This window comes from Rattus norvegicus, chromosome 16, assembly GCF_021556685.1.
Source record: "Rattus norvegicus strain SHRSP/BbbUtx chromosome 16, alternate assembly SHRSP_T2T, whole genome shotgun sequence".
Lineage (NCBI taxonomy): Eukaryota > Metazoa > Chordata > Mammalia > Rodentia > Muridae > Rattus > Rattus norvegicus.
Genome location: NC_141549.1, coordinates 53,427,919 through 53,448,337, shown reverse-complemented (window position 1 = coordinate 53,448,337; position 20,419 = coordinate 53,427,919). Strand labels below are relative to the sequence as shown.

At 45.7% G+C, this 20,419-nt stretch overlaps 1 protein-coding gene and 2 long non-coding RNA genes across 13 annotated transcripts; 1 reads left to right on the top strand and 2 right to left on the bottom strand.

Annotated features, from left to right (window-relative positions):
* Erich1 (glutamate-rich 1) overlaps nucleotides 1–20,419 on the bottom strand; it is a gene marked incomplete at its 5' end in the record, with an annotated part of 52,793,804 nt that overhangs the window by 30,216,026 nt on the left and 22,557,359 nt on the right.
* On the top strand, nucleotides 1,414–16,200 carry LOC102551895 (uncharacterized). Of its 12 annotated transcripts, XR_015639902.1 has the most exons (6): nucleotides 7,867–7,989; nucleotides 10,778–10,897; nucleotides 11,146–11,175; nucleotides 12,367–12,728; nucleotides 13,214–13,391; nucleotides 14,817–16,198. It is a non-coding gene; the product is annotated as an uncharacterized LOC102551895 (long non-coding RNA). The 12 variants fall into 12 exon arrangements; XR_015639896.1 differs by lacking the exons at nucleotides 7,867–7,989; nucleotides 13,214–13,391 and adding an exon at nucleotides 1,420–1,447 and having other exon boundaries at nucleotides 10,778–10,903; nucleotides 14,817–16,199; XR_015639901.1 differs by lacking the exon at nucleotides 11,146–11,175 and having other exon boundaries at nucleotides 7,149–7,989.
* LOC120097410 (uncharacterized) lies at nucleotides 7,737–10,993 on the bottom strand. Its single transcript, XR_015639904.1, has 3 exons — nucleotides 9,033–10,993; nucleotides 8,499–8,651; nucleotides 7,737–7,935 (listed from the first exon to the last, which is right to left on the bottom strand). It is a non-coding gene; the product is annotated as an uncharacterized LOC120097410 (long non-coding RNA).

The window sequence follows — 20,419 nt, the reverse complement described above, 5'->3', positions numbered from 1 at the left end:
AAATAATTGCAATCGGTGGGGAAAATCTCTAAGGTGAGATTCAACTTCCACAAGATAGAAACCCTCATCCCAAGGTGCGAATCAGATGAGCATCAGTGCAGGTAGATAAAGGCTTTCAGGTAACGTGAGGACACCGCCCTCCTTGATCTTCACTGTAAACTACACTGGTGATAGACTTTCTTGAAGCAACTCACTGAAAAATAAAGCCTACTGGTTCTAGTTCTGAGGTGGACTTTACAAATACATCAAACCAGTCAGCTTTGCTCCCCACGTCAGCAATGTTGCAGAGCACACCCGGCCAGCCCACCTCCTCACATCAACGTGGTCTCCATGGCTCTAAAGAGGACTGTGTTATGTCTCCAAGTCGCCAGTAGTGCTGCTGAGATCTTTATAGTTTAGCATTTGGGTGCCATGACAACGGTGGCATGATTGTTCCTTAGGAACTATGAACATCAGGATTAAATATTAAGAGGCAGATTCTGACTTTGAGGTGTCCTCAGTTTGGGAGATCTCCTTTGATGAAGCACAGCACATCATGAAGTTGGTGCAAGATTAGATTTTAAGTCTAGTCCAGCATGATGCCCATATGTAATACATATAAACTTGGTTCTTTGTAAAGGTTAATTTCCCTTCCCTTAGCTCAATGCTAAGATGCAAACATTCTCCCCTGCAGAGAGAAATGCAGAGCACTGGAAAGAGTCAGTTGCTGTCAGAGTTCCTCAGTGGCCAACTTCCATAAACTCTGATAATCCTCATTCTCAGCTGTATGGACCATTATCTGAGACCCTAAAGGTATTGTGATGTTGTGAACACAGGAATCCAAACACTCCTGGGTGTTTATGCAGTAACATATCAAATAAGACTTACAGGAGACGGAACTCAGTGTACTCTTCTCTCTTTACTGGGTGTGGTGGTTTGAATAGGTTTGGGCCCCACAGACTCGTGTGTTTGTATGCTTGGCCCACAGGGTGTGCACTAACTCTAAGGAGATCTGTCCTTGTTAAAATAGGTGTGTCTTTGTTGGGGAAGTGTGTCACCGTGGGGGTGGGTTTCGAAGGCTCCTAGTTCTCAAGCTCAGCTCAGGGCAGAAGAGAGTCTCCTCCTGTGGAGGACCCTGTGGAGACAGTCTCCAGCTGCTGCCTTTGGATCAAGATGTAGAACTCTTGGCTTCTGCAGTACCATGTCTGCCTGCACGCTGCCAAGTTGGGAATGCCCTGGTGCTGTTTGTATTTTGATGCCAATTCCTCTTCCTCAAGAGGCCTGCTTGGGACAAGGAGTGAATCACATACTCAGGCAACTCCCTGTGTACCTTTCCTTAATGAATAAAGACTTCTAGGAACCAATCACTGGGCAAGGAGTAGGCGGGACTTCCCGGTCAGAGAGGGTAAGAGAAGAGGTAGGAAAAGGTAACTTGCTTTTGAACAGAAGACAGTGTGGAGGCCAAAATGTAGGTAGGGGAGGCCCCTTGGTTCAGGTGGTGGATCCATTGGGATCCACTATTGGGGGATTTAATTTAGGGTGGCTTGCTAATTAGGATGCTAGTTGCTGACCCAGTGATTGTGTTACCTATTGATTCTAACCTAAGTTTGTGTGGTGTTTTCCTTCATGCGGTGACTCAGTTGGGTTCTAGAGAGAAAGGTATGGTGGCAGAGCGTGGGTTTGTGAGAAGTGAACCCCAACTGGAAGCATGGGGCTGGCCTGGCAGCAAACTGCTATGGGAGCTTGGCTAGTCTGGTGGAGAGATTTCGGAACTTTGGATCAGAGAGTCTGTCAGAATGAGAACAGGCTGGCCAGCCTGCCAGTGCCCTGCCAGCCTAGCCTGGGTGCATTTTTACTATTTCACACGACACTGCCATGCCTCCCACCATGGTGATAATGGACTGGACCTCTGAAACTGTGAGCCAACCCCAGTTAAATGTTATCCATCTTAGAGTTGCCTTGGTCATGGTGTCTGTTCATGTGAAACCCTAACTAAGACACTGTGCTGATATATATATATATATATATATATATATATATATATATATATATATATACACTATTGGGTAGAGAGGCTCATCAAGGTTGGCTGCCCAAGTTCTTCTTCCTAGGAAGTAATGAGAATGTTATGGGAGCTATATACCCCTGCCCTCTCAGGGCAGGCAAAGGACTGTTGGAGGTTTGTGAAGCAGTAATAATTACCAGACCAACAGAAGGCCATCTGTCTGTCATTAGAAGGCCATCTGTCTGTCACTAGAAGCTAAGATGGGGGTAATTTGTAGTTGAGAGTGATCTGGCCATCAGTACTCCCAAATAACACCATCAGTAGGACAACAGTGGGAGTCAGTGGGAGACTTTTCATATTCAAACAAGAGACAATGTCTCCAGAACTATGGTGTCCCCTGGGCAGTGTGTGGATATTTCGGGTCAAAAACCTCTTGTCTTATTTTCTGCCCCAAGAACCTCACCGCATTGAGCTTGTCTGTGGGCAGTGTTACCATGAAGGGCATTGCCAAGACAGATCCGTGGTCTGTGGTCTTTAGTCTGCAGGAGATGCCAGAGGAATGGGTCAGTTCTAACACTGGCTTGGTATCTGGACTGCAGAGGGGTATGGTGTTTTGAGTAAGAATGCTCCCATCATGGGTTTATTTATTTGAATTCTTAGTCACCAGGGTATGTAACTGTTTAAAAGGATTAGAAGGATTGGGAGATATGACCCAATCCTTGTTGAAGTAGCTGTAGTGGGGGAGCTTGTTGGAGGAAATGTCACTGTGGGTGGGCTTAGAGATTTCAAAAGTTTTCAGCAGGCTCAGAGTCTCTCTCTCTCTCTCTCTCTCTCTCTCTCTCTCTCTCTCTCTCTCTCTCTCCGCCCCCCCCTCTGTTTTTCCCTTGGCTTGCAGAGAAGGATGTAGCTCTCAGCTACTGCTCCAGCACCATCCATGTGTGCTGCCATGCTCCTGCACTATGATAATGAATTAACCCGTTCTTTTGATGATGATGAATTAACCCTACCTGAGACACTATAAACCAATTCTCCCTTCAAATGCTTTCTTTTGCAAGAGTTGCCTTGGCCATGGTGCCCCTTCACTGCAATAGAAAAGTGACTAGGATGGTGTTGCTGCAGGGGTCAGGCTATACTCAATGTCAATGCTATAGAACTGCCAGACCTAGACAGCATGCTCTGTTGAATGCCTGGAAATCCCAGAGCTGCTTGGAGTCGACATTAAGACTCAGCTTAAGGCCTGGGCATGCCGCAGATGCTGGCAGAAGTACACTTGGGCTCTTACTTGCCTGGGACATCTGCTTCTCTGAACTCTTGGGAGATGGAATACGCAGAGTCTCAGAAACCTCCCCCAACCCAAATAAATAAACAAGAAGCTATTTCCTTGCTTTAAAATTAAACTATCTGCTGCCAACAGTGGCTGCAGCCACTCAGCCCTATCTAGCCTCTCAATGGCGGTGGGAGGTTGGGGGGGGGGTCGTTTACCCATATCCTCTGCAGGACAGTGATTGGTTGGGAAGCTTTGGCGTTGGTTCCAGACCTGAGTGCAGAGCAAAAGCGAAACCTTCAAACGACAAATAAAGCAGGTCACGCTCTGGCTCTAGAATAGTCTTATTTCTGTCGACTGGAAGAAGTGAGTCACCACACTTTCAAAATTAGTGGTCAGAATTCAACTGTAGCAGGGGCCCAAAGCTCTCCCACCTTACCCAGATGGGAGCAAAGAATGTTTACTTCTCTGTCACTGTTCTGACTTTTCTCACAAGCCCACACCCTCTCTGCTATAGGAAAAACAAACCAAACTATGTTTAGCACGCCGTGGTAAACTCTGAAATAATATCCATTGTCCCCACAGCAGTTGTGCGACTGCCCTGATTTCATTGTCCTCGTGACTTTGTGTGAAGACAATGACATTATTCTGGATAGAGTGAACCTTATAATTCATCTACCACAATGAACATCTTGTTGTTGTTGTTGTTGTTGTTGTTTTAAATATCAGGACTGATGAGATGGCTTTGTCCAAAAAAAGATGATTGCTGCCAAGCCTGATGACCTGAGTTCAATCCCTGGGACCTACATAAGGGAAGGAGAGAACTGATTTCCACAAGTTGTTCTCTGACCTCTACATACACATGCCATTGCACAGCTCTCCATGCCCAACACACGCACGCACACACACACACACACACACACACACACACACACTAGTGCAACCAAAACCCATGTGTGTAAACAGCTACAGCCTTCCCATATCCCAGTTCGTGCCCAGGTAATCCCTGCTAGAAAAATTCTTCCAAGCATGTTCTCTGCAGATATACAGATACAAAGGAACCTTAAACACAAGCACATTTTTCTATTTCTCAGAATCAGTGTGTGTGTCTTAGCCATAATATCTTATTTCGTGTTTATTTACTTTCTAGACAGAGCCTTCCTAAGTCATGCAGCCCCAACTCCTAGGTTACAGGGAGACACCCCTGGCCTAAGCTTCTTGAGTAGCTGGCTGGCACAAGCCAATCAGTATTTACTTTATAATCATTCCTGTTAGACAAATCCAGGGCATGTAGGAGAGAGAAAGAGAGTACTATTAATAACTGTGCCAGGAAAACAGCCGAGGTGTTATCCACCCTACTTTTGAAGGGAGGGGGGACGCTTCAGGCAACCTTATGATAGAAGAGACAATCAGGTCTACATTGTGACCCCCTGTTTATACACTTGGGCTGTGCAACAACATGGCGGAGTTGTGATTCTTCCTGTACCATTGTCTTCAGAGGTGCTGCTGGCTTGCTCTGGCCCTGTGGGAGGATCTGATCTGAAGCCCCTACAGGGTTTTTTTTTCCGAAGTCACAGAGGGTCTCTGTTGGTCACTGGCGTGCTCAGCTGGCAGCGCTCTCTCCTTGTGGCACAGGGGAGTGAACAGCTGGCATTCGGGTGTCTCACATTCTGGTTCTGAGTGCCCCTCAGCCTGTTCCAGTTCACTTGTTACCCATCCGCCTTAGCACGCCTGAGCCATTCACTGAACCACTTGGGTTGCAATGACAAGCAGATAGATGGCCTGCGTTCTTCCTGACCTGCTCTTTCTTCAGAGCAGTAACTCCAAGGCCCCCTGGTCCATCTCTTCCTGTCATGAGCAGGCCCTAGGAGGGCAGCACCTAAAGATCCTGAGCTCACCCCTCTCTCTTCCTCTGCTAGTCCCTCACTTCCAGAAAGAATAGGTAGCAGGCCCACGCCTTAACTCACAGAAATCCACCTGCCTCTGCCTCCTGAGTGCCGCCATTAAAGGCATGTGCTACACTACTTGGCTCAAAATAAAGTTTAATGTAATCTATTATTTTTTTAAAATAAATGATCCAGGTTAGCAGGCAAAGTATTGGGCTCATCGTGGCCTCTTAATGAAAGAGACAGAGAGAGATAGAGGAAAGAATGCAGAGAACAGAAAGAGACAGGGAGATCAGATCATCTTATTACAGATTCGACAAGATCCAACTCAGTAGTCCACACTGGGGAAATACTTCCCGAGACCTCATTCCTCATCTGTAAAATGGGTACATTCTCACCTATTGGATTGTGAGTGGGCTGCTGTGGGGACGTCTTTGTTGCTTGTACCCTTTGCCTTTGGATTTTGTGACCAGAGCACCACATGGAGAGATGGCAGATGGCAGATGCCTGCCCTGCCTTCCAGCCCTCAGATCCATTTTGTCACAAAGCAGGGCCTCTTGTGGTTACCACCTACACCGTTAGCTCAAGCCCAGGTATTTCCCGGGCCTGCCACACTTGGCGGCTGTTTATAGGGGTTTTTTGTATTGTTTTGATTTTTTTGGTGTTTTTTTTTCTCCTGAGCTCAGGTTAAAGGGAGAGAAAGGAAAGTGAGAAAGGGGGCTCCCACCTCCCTCGTAACTGCTACAGTTTCAGCTCATCAAGACGAGAATCTAAACAGCGTCTGGAAAGTACCCTTGTAAAGAGGCAGCTGAAAGGGAGAACAAATAGCCACGAGTATCAGCACCTCACAGGTTCCCTCCGGACCACGCCTTTGTCCTCCTCAGACTTCTTTGTTTTCTTCCTACTCCTTCAGGTCCCGCTTCTCCACAAATTCTCTTCTCACTGTCCTAGAGAGTGAGGCTCGGTTCCTACTTCCCAAGGGTAGTGGATCCTTAGCGAGAAGATGTCAGGGTACTTAGTAGGTCATACAGTAGGTGGAAAGATGACAGGATTTGAGGGAAGGCAGGCCTGAGTCTGAGTTAGCTCAGTTAGTGTGTGACCTGCAGAAGTTGACGTTCCAAGTCTTAGTTTCCTCATCTGCGAAATGGGACTGAAATGCACGACATCTGGAGCTGGTTGTATGTTTACTGTCCATGCAATGACACATGTAGACAGGTCACACAGTGGGAGGCAAAGCCCTGGAAATCCCCAAGACCCATGTGTTATCCACACATGATTCACTTCTAATTCCTGTTTACCCGGCAGAGTACCAGGGAAATATAAAAAATGTGATATGGTTAAACAGAAGAGTGTAAACACATCCCGCATCATAACACCAGAAATTGCACAGATAGTCATCTTTCCGAGATCAGCGAGATCTTCCAGTGTGTATTTAAACAAATCCACCAGAGAAAATGCTCCATAGAGGGAGCTATGCCCTCAGCACAGCCCCCACCACCTGCAAGGATGCCTCAGTGGAACCTAAGGCACTTGTGCACTGTTTTACATCAAACACAAGCTAGAGAAAACACCTCGGTAAGATCCAGCTGTAGCCAAGCCTGCAGGGCATTTTCTTAATTAGTGATGGATGTGGGAGGGCCCAGCTCATTATGAGGGCCACCATCCCTGGGCCTCGGTGGCCTTACACAGTATAAGAAAGCAGGCTGAGCAAGCCAGTAAACAGCATCCCTCCGTGACCTCTGCATCAGTTCCTGACTCCAAGTCCTGCCCTGGGTGAGTTCCTGCCCTCACTGCTTTTAAAGAGGGACAGTGATCTGGAACTGTGAGTGAAATAAACCCTTTCCTCCCCACGTTGCTCTTGGTCACGGTGTTTCATCACAGCTACACTAGCACGAAGGCACTGGGCTTTTGTTCTGAAAAGCTTTCAGTGTTGGATGCGTCACATCTTGTACGCAGCTTAAGCGGCTCTTGGCTGTCTGGAATCTTTCCAACTGCTAGTTGACATCTGCGCACCGCAGATCCATGAAGCACCTCTGAAAAGCAGGCAGCAAAGACGGGGGTGAAGAAGCTCGGCCTGAAGGACCGTTCCCTGTGGGGCTAAGCAGGACCCCAGCAGCTCTGAACCTTCTCTGGCAAGCCAGACCTCACCCAGAGTTCTCTAAACCACTTCGCGCAACAGCACCCGGCACGGCTGCTACAGCTCTCGGGCTCACTCTTTCTCTGTAGCACTCAGACCTTTAGGCTTTGAAAAGTGGGTTGCTTTCCCAAACCTGCTTTGAGTCTGAAACGGTGCCTACAAGTTCACGCGCTTTAATACCTGGTCCCTAGTTAAGACTTTTGTACAATTGAGAAGTTGTAGAACATTTGGGATACGGGGGTGACTGGGTTGCTTCGGCTGGGCTTCGCTTGGGCTCTGAATGTGCTACGCATCTCTGGTTCTGGCCCCAGATGTCTACTTTCTGATCTGACTTGCTGTGTGTGAGCAGGCTGTACCTCAAGCTCCAGCCGTGGCAGGTGGAACCACTCTGGCTGCTGTACTGCCTCTGGTGTAATGAATTGTACCCTTTGAACCAAGAATCAAGAGGAATCCTTCCCCCCCTTAAGCTGTCTTTTTCAAGATTTATTTTTATTTATGCATACGTGGGGGTGGAGGCAGAGTCCTGCGGAAGTGTTGTAGCCCCTGGAGCTGGAGTTACAGGCAGTTTTGAATCTCGCGATATGGAAATGAACTTGGGTCCTCTAGAAGATCAGCAAGCACCCTTCACCTCAGGGGCCTCCCTCCAGCCCCCCTTAAGTGGTTCCTGATCAGACAAGAAGATAGTACACTTGTTAAGGTCATTCCTGAGATATGAAGGGTAGGAGGGGTGCTCTATTTTAAGGTGCTGGGCTACTCATCTGGTTCAAAAGCTGGGATGACTCTTTACTCAGACCAACTCAGGCTATTCCTATTTTTCCTCTTCAAAACAAAACCACTACAAAAGGAGGCATAGAAGAAGCTGAACTAAGAAGGTTGGAATGCCACATCTTCCAGAACAGGAGTCAGGTTGGATCAGTGGGGGTCGCAGCAGTGTTGATGTAGCAGTGGAGAACTGAGATCAATAGCCACTGATTGACAGCTCTTTCTGTCCTGGCTTACTGGTGTCTAAAACAGCAAAGTCAGACACTGGGATGGTTAGGGCATTTTTAATCAATAAATCCAGCGTAGTAGGGAATAAAATCCAGGATGGACTGAAGGCTGCCTTGATTCGTACAAAGGGGCTGAGTGCTATAAAGGAGAAGGGAGGGACAAGTGGGGAGTAGCAGAGTCAGGAAAGTGAGACGTTACAGGAAGAAGGCTGCTGGTTCACTCCACACACACACCTACCTGGGTCTGTTAACTGGGACCTCCTGAAGGTGGGCACCCACATTCCCTGCTGGGACACAGGTGTCGGCCAAAACAGAGAGGAAGGATTCTGGGCAGCCTTGAGTTCTCTTCAGCAGGTGCTTGAAGTCTGGTTGGGTCAGCCCAGGCCTGGAGCTGTTAGAAATTACACCAGGTTTTACTCGAGGCCTTTCAGAGCAAGGTTAAGGTCCAAGTAGAGACGTATGGCTAGAGTTGGTCAAAGGAGCACTCTTCTCTGCCCCCTTCCTTTTGTCCCTCATGCAGAGGGTTACGATAGAAATTGTGAGCCAGGGGTTGGGTACCTCTGGTGGCCGGTGCCTAGGTGAACCTCTGAGAAGTTACGTCATACAATAGATCTAGCATAAGAGGTTTACTGGGAGAGGGGAGACAGGTGAGAACAAGAGGACAGATAGACACAGACAGGGAGACAAAGAGAGAGGGACAGAGAGACAGAGAACAGGAGAACCGGAGAGATGGATCCTGAATGGATAGGGCCCATTTATCCCCAGTACTCACCGGGCGGAAGCAGCTGCTAGGTCCCTGAGAGCACCAGTGGAATCGCTGTACACTAACTACCACAGAGTCTCTTCAAAGGTGATCCTCGGATCCTTTCTGTGGGGCTCTGAGTCTAAGCTAAGCTCACTGAACACCCATTTAGAGTTGTGTTGTGTGCGCTGTCCACGTGACTGGTGGATTCTCTTTGCTGAGGGAGAGCCATGGTCCACTTGTTGGGATGCTCAGGGAGAGGAGATTGTGTGTTACTAGGAGGTAATTAGGAGGCCCCTCAGAGATAGCCACACTCGGAGCTTAGCAGTGAGTTCACATCCTGGTTCTGTCCCTTACTGTAGACCAGCCAGTTTCCTCCTGTGAGCCTACATTTATTTACTCACCTATGAAATGAGGGAGAGACCTTTCTCTTTGGACTCGTGGATTAGGAAATCGTTGTGCCAGGTGAACAACGATTAAGGAGCAGTTAGTGAATATTCATTTCTTTATCTCTGGAGCAAAGTTCAAAAGGTGCTTGATTTAATAGACAAGTCAAATTCCAAAATTCTTGCATCTCTTAGTTGTCTGTGACCTAGAAAACCATTTTATTGAGGAAGAGGAGGTCTGCTGCCCAAGACCACTCCAAAACACCTCAGTCATGCAGATGCAACTCTGTGCTCCACATAAGCACAGATGTAAAAACTACTTCACTGATCTTTCAACATCCAGGATTTCCACACGTGAGAGGCGTGGTTCTGTGATGGGGTCCATGGTAAAGATCCTTCTGAGAACTTGCACTCCAAGCATGCGCGTTCTGCTCTCTCGCCTTTCCCTGAGGTTCTCTGTGAATCTCACACACCCTAGCGCCAGCCACGCCAATTTAGGTTCTCCTCCCTCCACTTGATAATTTTGTGAAGCGGGGAAATTCAGTTTCCCCCTCTGTGAAATGGATTAAGAACAGTGTGCTGCCCTCAAAGGTTCTCTTCTGAGGCTTTGGTGTGGAGAGGATAAAAATGGGTGGCAGAGATCGCGACAGGTCCTACACTGACCGCCACCGCGCGGTATTCCTCTGTGCTGCGGGTTCAGAAAATACTCGGGGCATCGACCTAATGAGAGACTGTGGGGGCGACACTGCCCTGCCTACTTTGGCCTTGGTTGTCTGAGGAGGTACCCAGTGCCAGACGGAAGGTAGACAAGGAGCAGGCTCACATGGCCTACCCACAGCCATACTCAACACTCTTCCTCACGGCAGACATAGCCAACGCCTGCGAACCCGGGGCGGGGGGTAGGGTAGGGGGCGGTTCTCTGCTGAGCCGCGTTTGCAGACAGCAAGTATGGAGCCAGGTGAAACAGACCTGTGGCTGGACACATTTGAAACTTCCCTCTGAAAAGCTTCCAGGGAGGTTTCTTAGCCCCCAAACTTCTAAGTACATTGACTAAAATTCACTAGTGCATATCTGATACTGAAGAAATCTCACAGGAATTCTCGGAGGGCCAGTCTACACTAGCAGTGACTAAGAACTGTACCCACAAGTAGATCTTTGCAACGGCTACTTTTGCTTTGTTTCACTGACTGTTTATTGTTGGAGGAGGGGAGAGATCCTAGAAAAGGCCTGCTCATTGATAATAGACTCCTGTGAGGTCTGGAAGTTCTGGTGGGCACCAGAAATGTGTCATTGATGGCTTTGTACCTGGCAAGTCAGCGTCGAACTCCCATCATCCACCTGTGCAGACGTTCATTCACAAACACATCCTCACTCTCTGTTGTCTGCTAGGTTCAGTGCTGAACAGGGTGCAGGGAGCAAAGCTGAAAGACCCTTGCCTGCCCCAGGGGACCAACGCTGTGGGTGGCGCAGGCATGCACCTGTCTCTCAGGAGCGATTCCAGAGTTTGAGGTACAGGTAGGAATCCACAAAAATGGAATGGGTCAAGGAAACAAAAGACAGTGGGAGAGAAAATGGAGGGCTGGAGGTAGAGAGGTCAAAGCTTGGAGGAATCTCCCACAAGGCTTCAGGATGTTACCATGGTTACTGGTTCCCAACTGCCAGCCAGCCTATTTATGTTAATCATTTTTGTGTTATCGTTGTCGTCGTCGTCGTCGTCGTCGTCGTCATCATCATCATCATCATCATTATTGTGCCAGTCATAAATGACAGTCTTTGGTGTTGTCCGGGTAAGTTAACTAAAATCCACTAGTGATCATTGACGACTTGAAAAAAATCTGGAAATTCTCAGTATTTGGTTTTCATTAGAAAATTAGGCATATTTTTTAAAAATCATATTTTGCAAGAAAATACTGGGAACTTTATTTGATCCTGTGAGGAATTTATCGGAATATGGATGGGAATCTAGAAAACAAAGCCCATATGCAGGCAGCAGCTGAAACGTTTTGGAATCTGTCTATTGAAGCTCCTTTATCTGGCATTAACTGGGTTAGAACTGAGGAATTCTCAAATCATCTTGGCTGCTCTGGGCTAGATGAGCAGTTCTAAACCTGTGGGTCGTGACCCCTTTGGGAATCATATATCAGACACCCTGCATATCAGATATTTGCATTATGATTCATAACCGTAGCAAAATTACAGTTATGAAATAGTGAAAGATAATTTTACGGTTGGAACTCACCACAGGAGAAACTGTGTTAAAGGGTCACAGCATTAGGAAAGTTGAGGACCACTGCTTTGGTTGAAGGCTGTGTCTGACCCATTTGTCTATGCTGTGCACCCAACCTCAAGTACAGAGCAGACAGGTGGTTGGGTATGTGTACGGGTAGATGAAATCATTCAAGCAAGGGTCAAATGTATAGATGGGTGGGTGGAGAGTTGATTAAAGAAGTAGAATCTGTACAGATCCTCACAATAATTCTGCCTAGAAAGAATATGAGGAATCCAGAGTGTATCCTAGAATGGGTGTGAGGCCATGGGATTTAGCAGGTAGGTAAAGCAGTAGCTTAGATAAGAGTGTGTATAGGGAGAGAGATAAAGCCAGGTTGATCAATTTAAGTTTGTAGACTTTTTATCCAATTGCTTCTATTTTTTATCGTGTGTGTGTGTGTGTGTGTGTGTGTATTTGCACATGCATGTGCATGTGCATACGTGGGGAGGGTGTATGCCCAAGTGCTTGCTTGCAGAAGCCAGAGGAAGATATCTGGTGTCTTTTTCTGTTGCTCTCCATCTTATTCCCTTAAGACAGGGTCTCTTGCTGAATTAAGACAATGCCATGCTGTTTTTGTTACTGTGGCTCTGTAATATAACTGGAAACCAGGGTTTCGAGTGGTACCTCCAGCCTTGTTTTTCGCTCAGGATTACCTTGGCTATCTTTTATACTTCCCTGTGAATTTTTAAATGTTTCACTTTTCCTTTAGGTTGAATCTGAAGCTCGCTGTTTGGGCTGGCTGGCCAGTGAACCCCCAGGATCCGCTCGTCTCTGCTCCATGACGTTGAGGCTGCAGACATCTGATGCCATGCTTGGCTTTTACAAGGGTGCTAGAGATTTGAGCTTGGGTTCTGGTGTTCGCACATGTACAAGCTTCTTACTGAGCCCTGTCCCAGCGTCTGTTCTACGGTGAAACAACCGAGCATGTAACTGGAGTCAGGGTGGAAAAGTTGTGTGACTGTTTGCAGTAGAACAAAGGAGTGTGGTCAGGGTGGAAAACTGGCTGAATTAAGCAATCGGTACAAGAATTTCCCACTTGTGACTTAGGGCCATAAACTACAGTGAGGCTTGGTAAGACAATGTTCACTGTGAGCATCCACTGCCCACGGTACTCTGTCAGCACATTTCCATGAAAGTATACCCCAAACATTGACCCCAATCCACCATCTTCCCCTGTATTCGACCTTCTCACCACGCGTTATCCTTGATAGTTTTGTCACTCCTGTCACGTCACATAGATGCACACACGCATGATCTTACAATAAGAGACAAACACATTTGTCTTTCTGAGGCTAGCTTAGTTCCCTTAACACAATTATTCTCGGTTGTTCAATCTTCCTGGGAATGTGACACTCTCTTGCCCTTTATGTCTAGGCAGACTCGTCATCTCTTCTACACGATGTTCCTTGGTGGCCACCTAAGCTGGCTCCCTAACTTTGCTGCAGTAAACATGGATAAGCCAGCATCTCTAGGAGTGTTTGGTTGGCACCTTTCTAGTATACGGAAGTGCTATAGCTGGATCATATGATAGATTTCTTTTTAATTTTTTTTTTTAGTTTTTTTAAGGAAACTCCATTCCAGTTTCCAGAGAGGCTGGAGTAGTTCATATCCTCACCAGCATTTGTTGGTTAGAGGCTGATGCAGAGGCCAGGGGAGGAATGCTGCTAATTGGCTAGCTCAGCTCACTTTCTTATAGAACTCAGGGCCACCAGCCCAGGGATGGCCCCACTCATGGTAAGTTGGGCCCTCGCCCACTAGGAAATGCTCTCCAGGATTGCTTACAGCGGAGGGCCCCGACTCTCAGACAACTGTGACTTGTGTCAACTTGATATAAAACCAGTCAGCACAAGCCTGAATATTTTCATGTGCTGATTGGCTATTGGCATTTTATCTTTTGAGAACGATTTTCTTTGTCCATTTATTGATTGTGTTGACCTTCTAGTTTAGTTGGCTTCTTCCTTTTTTTTTTTTTTTTACAAGTATTTATTCTTTCATTCTTTTTATTTTGTGGATGGTATTAGTGGATGGAGCTTGCTCTGTGTCACCCATGTAAAAACTCCCATGTAAGAGTGGAAGTTGGTTTTCTCTTTCTACTGTGTAGGCTCTCTGGATCCAACACAAGTCATTGGGCCAAACACCCAACCTGCCGTGCTCTCTTGCCAGCTCTCTCTCTGGGTTCTTCGAGTCGGCTGTGTGCTCTAAATATTAGTCTTCTGTCAAGCATTTAGCTAGCAAAGACTTTCTCCCAGTCTATAAACTTGTCTTTACTCTGTTTGCAGTTTTTATGTGCCTGTTGCTCCACTTGGAGTTAACTTATATACAGGTGAAGAGAAGGGGGCTCCAGTTCCACTCTTGTCCCATTGGTATCCAGTTTTCCAAACAGCATTTGCTGTCTTTTCTACAATGTTTATTTTCATCTTTTTGTCATAAGTCAGGTGGCTGTAGTTATACGGGCTTGTACTTGAGACTCCATTCTGTTCCATTCTGATGTGCCAATTGTGCTGTCACCACGTTTTCACACTGAAATATAACTTGGAACCGGATCCAGTGACACCTCCAGCATCTTCTGCCCAAGACTGCTTTGGGTATCCAGGATCTTTTTTGTGCTTCCATATAATTTTTTTATTCTATTTTGTTTTATGTGCATTTGGTGTTTTGCTGGTGTGTAAGTAGTGACGATAATCTCTCGTGCATTGTGTAAAAACATCACCGTAAATATCAATAAAAATCAGATAGCAAATAAGATAAGAGGAAGGACTAGAAGGTGGGAAGTCTGGTAGAGAGAGGAACTCTCAGAAAGAGTCAGAAGCAAAAAAAAAAAATCGACATCTGGACTCCAAGGAAGTTGGATATGTGAATCTGAGGAGAGGCAACCAGCCACGTGGCAGACAACGAACAGTGGGAACAGACTGAGTCATGAGCTTGTTGGGGAGCAAGCTTAGCTTAAGGCCTATATCCCTGTATGCTATACAATTATTTAAATAATGCTCTTTTTATTTCAATTTTAAAATTTGGATGCCAAGGAACACTCTGAATGTTTATGGCACCCTACAACTAGGCATACTTCTGCCTACGTGAAATAGAAAGATCCACATATTGGCATGATCCTGTCCAGGTATTTTATATGGAGAAGAGGGCATGTTTGTGTTTTTCCTACAGGATGCTGCAGGAGTGTGCCAACTGCTCGAGTGGTTAGTGAGATGTGCTGATCCTGGGAGCATGAAGATTCAGCTCTCCCGGTTCGGGTCCCTGGAGTCATTCCTGTGCCCTTGGAGGAAGATGAAGGATTCCCCCTCACCTTTGTTATCACAGATATTTCGGCATTGCTGCAGTCATTGTTACTGCCGCACGTGTCCCGTCCGACCACAGCCTGCGCTCCTACCCTCTGTGCACCGCTGCTTGCCGGAGAAGACTGGACTCCAGCTGTTACCCTTGCCCCTCCTCATTCCCCTGGCAACTGTTGCCCCTGTGACTGGTGTTGCCATTTTTCAGTCTGTGGCTTCACAAGAATGCCATCTGTGTGAAACTGCTGGAGACCAGGGAACTGTGCTCTGGTTATGTGGATCTCCAACATGTTCCATTGCCTGCTGGTTGTTCCAGAGAAGGATGGCCAATCCTGAACTGTCCTGGGAAAGACTTTGGCATTTTCGCTGCTATTGTAGCAGTCATTTACTGCTGCAGTCACTGGATCTGCAGTGTCTGGAGTTACCCTCTCCCAATCTATTGTTAGGCAAGCACAGTGGGTAAACTTTCTGGAGTAGTTGTTGACAAATGGGAATTCTAAATTTTAATACAGGAATGGCTTGACAATGACCCTCAGTGTTATGGCCCTCCGAGTTTCAGCCCTAGGGCACCGCACTAATCGGCCTTGTGCTTCTTATCATATGCACAAACAGCACTCCCAGTCCCGGGCAGCAACTAAGCAGGTGTTGTTCTCCTTGGTAGGAGACAAACCTTCTGCCCAAATTGGGCTCAGCCTTCACAAGAAGCAGTTAGCTGAGGATGGGGAACTCTTTGGGACCAGTCCTTGCCTAAGACAGGAAATTCTGAGACTGGCAGAATTTTCCAGAGATGGGAAAGAGGCTTGATAGCTCAAAGTGTCCTAAGACAGGCGCTGCTTAAAATTAATATAGGGGGACTTGCTTAATAAAAAAATAAAATAGGGGAACTTGTCAGAGCCTCCTGGGTCCCCTGTAGTGTTTTACCCCCCCCCCCCTGGTCAGGCCCTTCTGGGTCCCTTGCAGGGTTTGACCCCTGCTGAGCCCTGTTGATGCACATGGAAGCCTTTTGTTCCTAACGAGGAGCAGTCTGGCCCAGAGTGACACACCTGGGCAAAGGTCAATTCGTTCCTGTCTTTGTCTTCCCAGTCTTTTGTTTTTGAGATTTAGGCTGGTCTTCCTGGATTTCTCCCCAGTAAATTAGGGGCACCAATGTCTTGAACCGGGGTCTCCCACGGTGCTTCCCAGATTTTTCCACCTAGTCAACCTGGGGTAGATATTTGGAAAATAAAGCTACAGAAGGAGCATTCTTTCTTAACACGGATAACCCGCGCGTGTGTGTTTTTTAAATCTCGCAGGCTTACGCCCAGTTCTCGGTGCTGTGTTGGTGTGGGCATCGACAGGCCTAGGCACTTATACATAAATAAATGAGCCTCCGTGTAATCATTCGGGAACTGGAGTAGACATATAAAAAGCCCAAAGGGTTACCCATGCATGTTGTAAGATCAGATCTTGGCATTACAGACAGTTGTGAGCTGCCATGTGGTTACTGGGAATTGAACCCGGGTCCTCTGGAAGAGTAGGCAGTGCTCTCAACTGTTGAGCCATCTCTCCACCTCTTTCCATATGAATTTCAATACCTTTTTTGTGAAAAATGACATTGGAATTTTGATGAGAATGGCACTGGGTCTGTAGGTGGTCTTCGGAGCATAGCCATTTCACAGTAGCCATTCTTTCAATCTATAAGAGTGGAAGAAACCAGTTTCCCCTGCCACATTCAACTGCAGAGTATGCGGAAATGAATGTGCCACTTGGACTAAATCAGAGGTTCTTCTTACCAGGGAGTGACAAAGTAAAGGAGGACAGATATTGAATGTTTAGGCAAGGGAAGAGTTGGCACAATCTCTCGGGAGAGTGAGACCTGTGGAGGAAATATGAAATATGAAAGGGAAGAAAAGATGGATGTGGCAGTGAAGGCCGGTACTTGGGAGACAAAGGCTGGGAGGGTCAGAGGGTTGGGAGTTCAAGGTAATCCTTACATAATGAGTTGGAGACCAGCCTGGGCTACATGAGAATCTGTCTCGAAGAAAATGTAAAAGAGACAGAAGGCCATTAGGTGAGAGGGAGGACAGCCTAGAGATGGCAGGAACAGTAGATGGAAGGACTTAATCAAGTCAGTGGGTTACAGGCAAAGGTTAGAAGGAGCACTGAAGAGGTGAATAAATGATGGGGCAGAAGACATGCGGGGCAGTTGTGGGTCACAGCGTAGTAGTGTCTCAGGGTGAAGCATATGACAGCATTATCAGAGTGGTTTAGAAGAATTAGTGATATCAGTTGCTGGTGACTTCTAGCCCCTACCGACTTCTAAAATCAAGTCTTACAGGGGCCGGAGAAATGGTTCAGCAGTTAAGAGCATTTACTACTTCAATAGAGGCCCTGAGTTTCCTCTCACACCAGTCTGTAACTCCAGCCCTAAGAGGTCCAATGCCCACTTCTGACCTCTGCAGGCACCTGCACACCCACGGGATACACGTGCCGTGGTAATAACTGCTTTCCCATTCTGTGGTAAAACACAGTGAAGCCAGGCACCCTGTGTAACAGAAAGTGTTTGATCAGGCACATGGTTCACTGGGTTAGAGTCCATGACGGAGTGGCCTCAGGAACAACTGAGAGTTCATATCTCAAACCACAAGCAGGAGGCAGAGAACACACTGGCAACAGCATGAGTGATTTAAAATCTCAATGGTCCGAGTGACGAGATCATGTCTCCAACCAACTGAGGAACCACGTCTTCGAACGGAGATTTATGGGAGACATCTCAGACAAACACAAGTAAAAGATTTAAAAACTCTTTAAAGATAAAGTTGGATTGAAATGTCTATTTGCATATTTCCTGTTCTCATTTGAATTTTTCAGGGCAATATCAAACACAGAATATAATAGATTATCTATTTTGTCTCTTAAAGGAAAAGTATTATCCACATTACACTGACTTATTGTGTATTTTGTGCAGATTTTGAGTGACCATTCATGTTCTATGACAGTGACAAGGGACTGTGAGCCAAAGTTGTTTCCTATAATAAATATTCATGGTACAGAATATTAAAACTATGAAAGCAAACATGTCTACATCACAGAAAGTCCCTTTCTGCTAAGGTTTCAGATGACAGGATGGAAAAAGTATCTTTGTAAACACCACTGAACTACCCTATTTCATTGTAAGATGGGCAGGGGGACTGTCCTGTGGTCACCTAGGGCCGATGTATGTGGCAGAACACTCAGAATTCTTATTTCTGTGCTGGCTGTGAGTTCCAGCTGTGCTATGCCATTCCAACGTAAGGGAAGAAGGGTGTAAAGAAATACTTTGAGATCCACGTGCAGATGTCTGATGTCTTATCTCCGAGAAGACGGTTTTGAAGGTCCCTTCTGCTCCTGTAGCTGAACTGCTGCCATGAGAATTCTCGACCCCAATGACCAGCTAATCTTCTCACATTACTTACAAGACCACAGACAAGTCAGAGTGTTCTCATTACTGTCCAAATGTTCATTTACTTCTGGATCTTGTGAACTTTCAGGATCGTAATCGGAATGTATGAAAAAAATGTGTTTTCAATAAAAAAATTTTTTTGGTTAATGGATTTGAGATGTGATTTCCGTCAATGTGTGCTTTTTCTTTTAAGTATTATCTTTATCACACTTACTTTTACTTTGTGACTATGTGAATCACTTTCTTGGTGGTTACTTCTACTACAGTCTGCTTAAAATTATTGCTAATGGTTTCTTATGATCATAAACTGTTCTGGCCTTGTTTAGTAAGAACCGAGCCCTGCTTTTGTGTGTGAGGAAGTACAGACAGTATCTCCCTAGCTCTAGGAGTCCTGTAATGTCTCCTTGCTTTCTCATGTCAGCAATCATATTAGCTTCCGGTAAACATCTCAAGTCGTATGCGTCATATTCAAAGTTCTAAATACACTTCCAACATCTCCTGGCAGTTACTGATACGGCAAAAGGCTGAAGCTCACGAATTTTGCACTTGTCTCTAGCTTCAAAAGCTTTGCGGCATTTACTTTGGAAAATAAAACACTTCTGAAAGAAAGTGTCCCAAAAGCTTTCATTTGAAACATAACTAATTTGCCTTGGGAATTATAATTTTGGGGCAGGGACTGTCCGTTTCAGAAAGTTGTTCTGATTTTTATGAACATTGTTTTAACTCAGTTGTTCTAGATGGTTCTGTGTTCTCTGACATCTTCCTGTCACTTTTCTTTGTTACCCATTGCTGCACCTCTTGTGGGTGGAGGGTGGGGTGAGTGGGGGGTTGGGAGGTGGGAGGAGAGGGGCTCAAGTTAAAGGCCAATGACTGGTTCGGGCTGACAGTTAGTGGGAAGAGAGCCGTTGTGGGATGGGGTGGTGATGTTGCTCACATCATGGCCAACCAGGATGCAGGGGTAAGATCAGAAGCAGGATTTGCCTATGACCCTCAAGGCTGACTCCAAATGTTCTCTCTACTTTAGTCCCTGTGCCCCAGAGGTGCCTCAGTTCCCCCAGACAACATCACCTGCTGGAGGCCACGTGTTCAGACAGTTCCTGAGGCTCATGTCATCTCTAATTTCTGACAGCATTCCTCCCTGTCAGCCACAGCAGCCACTTTGCAGCCTAGGAAGGAAAACCAGCCACCTCCAGTTTCTTTAAACGTAACTGCTCCTCTCCTATTTCCGACCCATGTAAACAAATGCAGGCTATAGAAGCACAAGACAGAGTACCTCGGATACACCAGAAAAGATGATTCTATTTTGTACAAGGTTTTGAGTATTATTTAAGGGAAAAGCATAATTAGTTGGGTTATAAAACAAGTTTGTATTACTCAATAATAGAAAAATATAAAATATAAATTTTAAAACATTTTTACATATAAATTATTTATTTGCTGTGGTACATAATATATTTAGTATGTATTTTATATGTAAGTGGAATTATAAGACACAAATTCAATAATTTTAGCATATAAAATATATTGCATATATAATTACATATCAGAATACTATGAATATCTATCATAGTTATACATATATGTATATATATATTATAGTTATATAAGACAAATATAACAATTATATACTTAAAATGGAGGAGTGGATCTCGGGGAGAGGGGAGGCGGGGAAGGAATGGGAGGAGTGAAGGGAAGGAAAATTGTGACTAAGATATAATGTATGAGAAAAGAATAAAAGAAAAAACAGTTATATATTTAAATATATACAACATACGATTTTGTATAAATCTGCTTTCCGTTCTATTTATATATCAGAATGTTACATAATGTACATATTTAACATCTACATTTTGAGCATAGTTAATAACATGTTAAATGTCTTTTAAATACATTTTAAAAATGTTCTGTTGCTGAGATAAATACACATTTCTCAACCCTGGTTTTGTTTAAAATACTTTAAACACTCCCCTATGGCCCCACTCCCCACCTCTGCCCACCCCTTGAATTTCCCCTGAATTTACCTATAAGTCAGTGATATGAACAAACGTGAGCGCCTT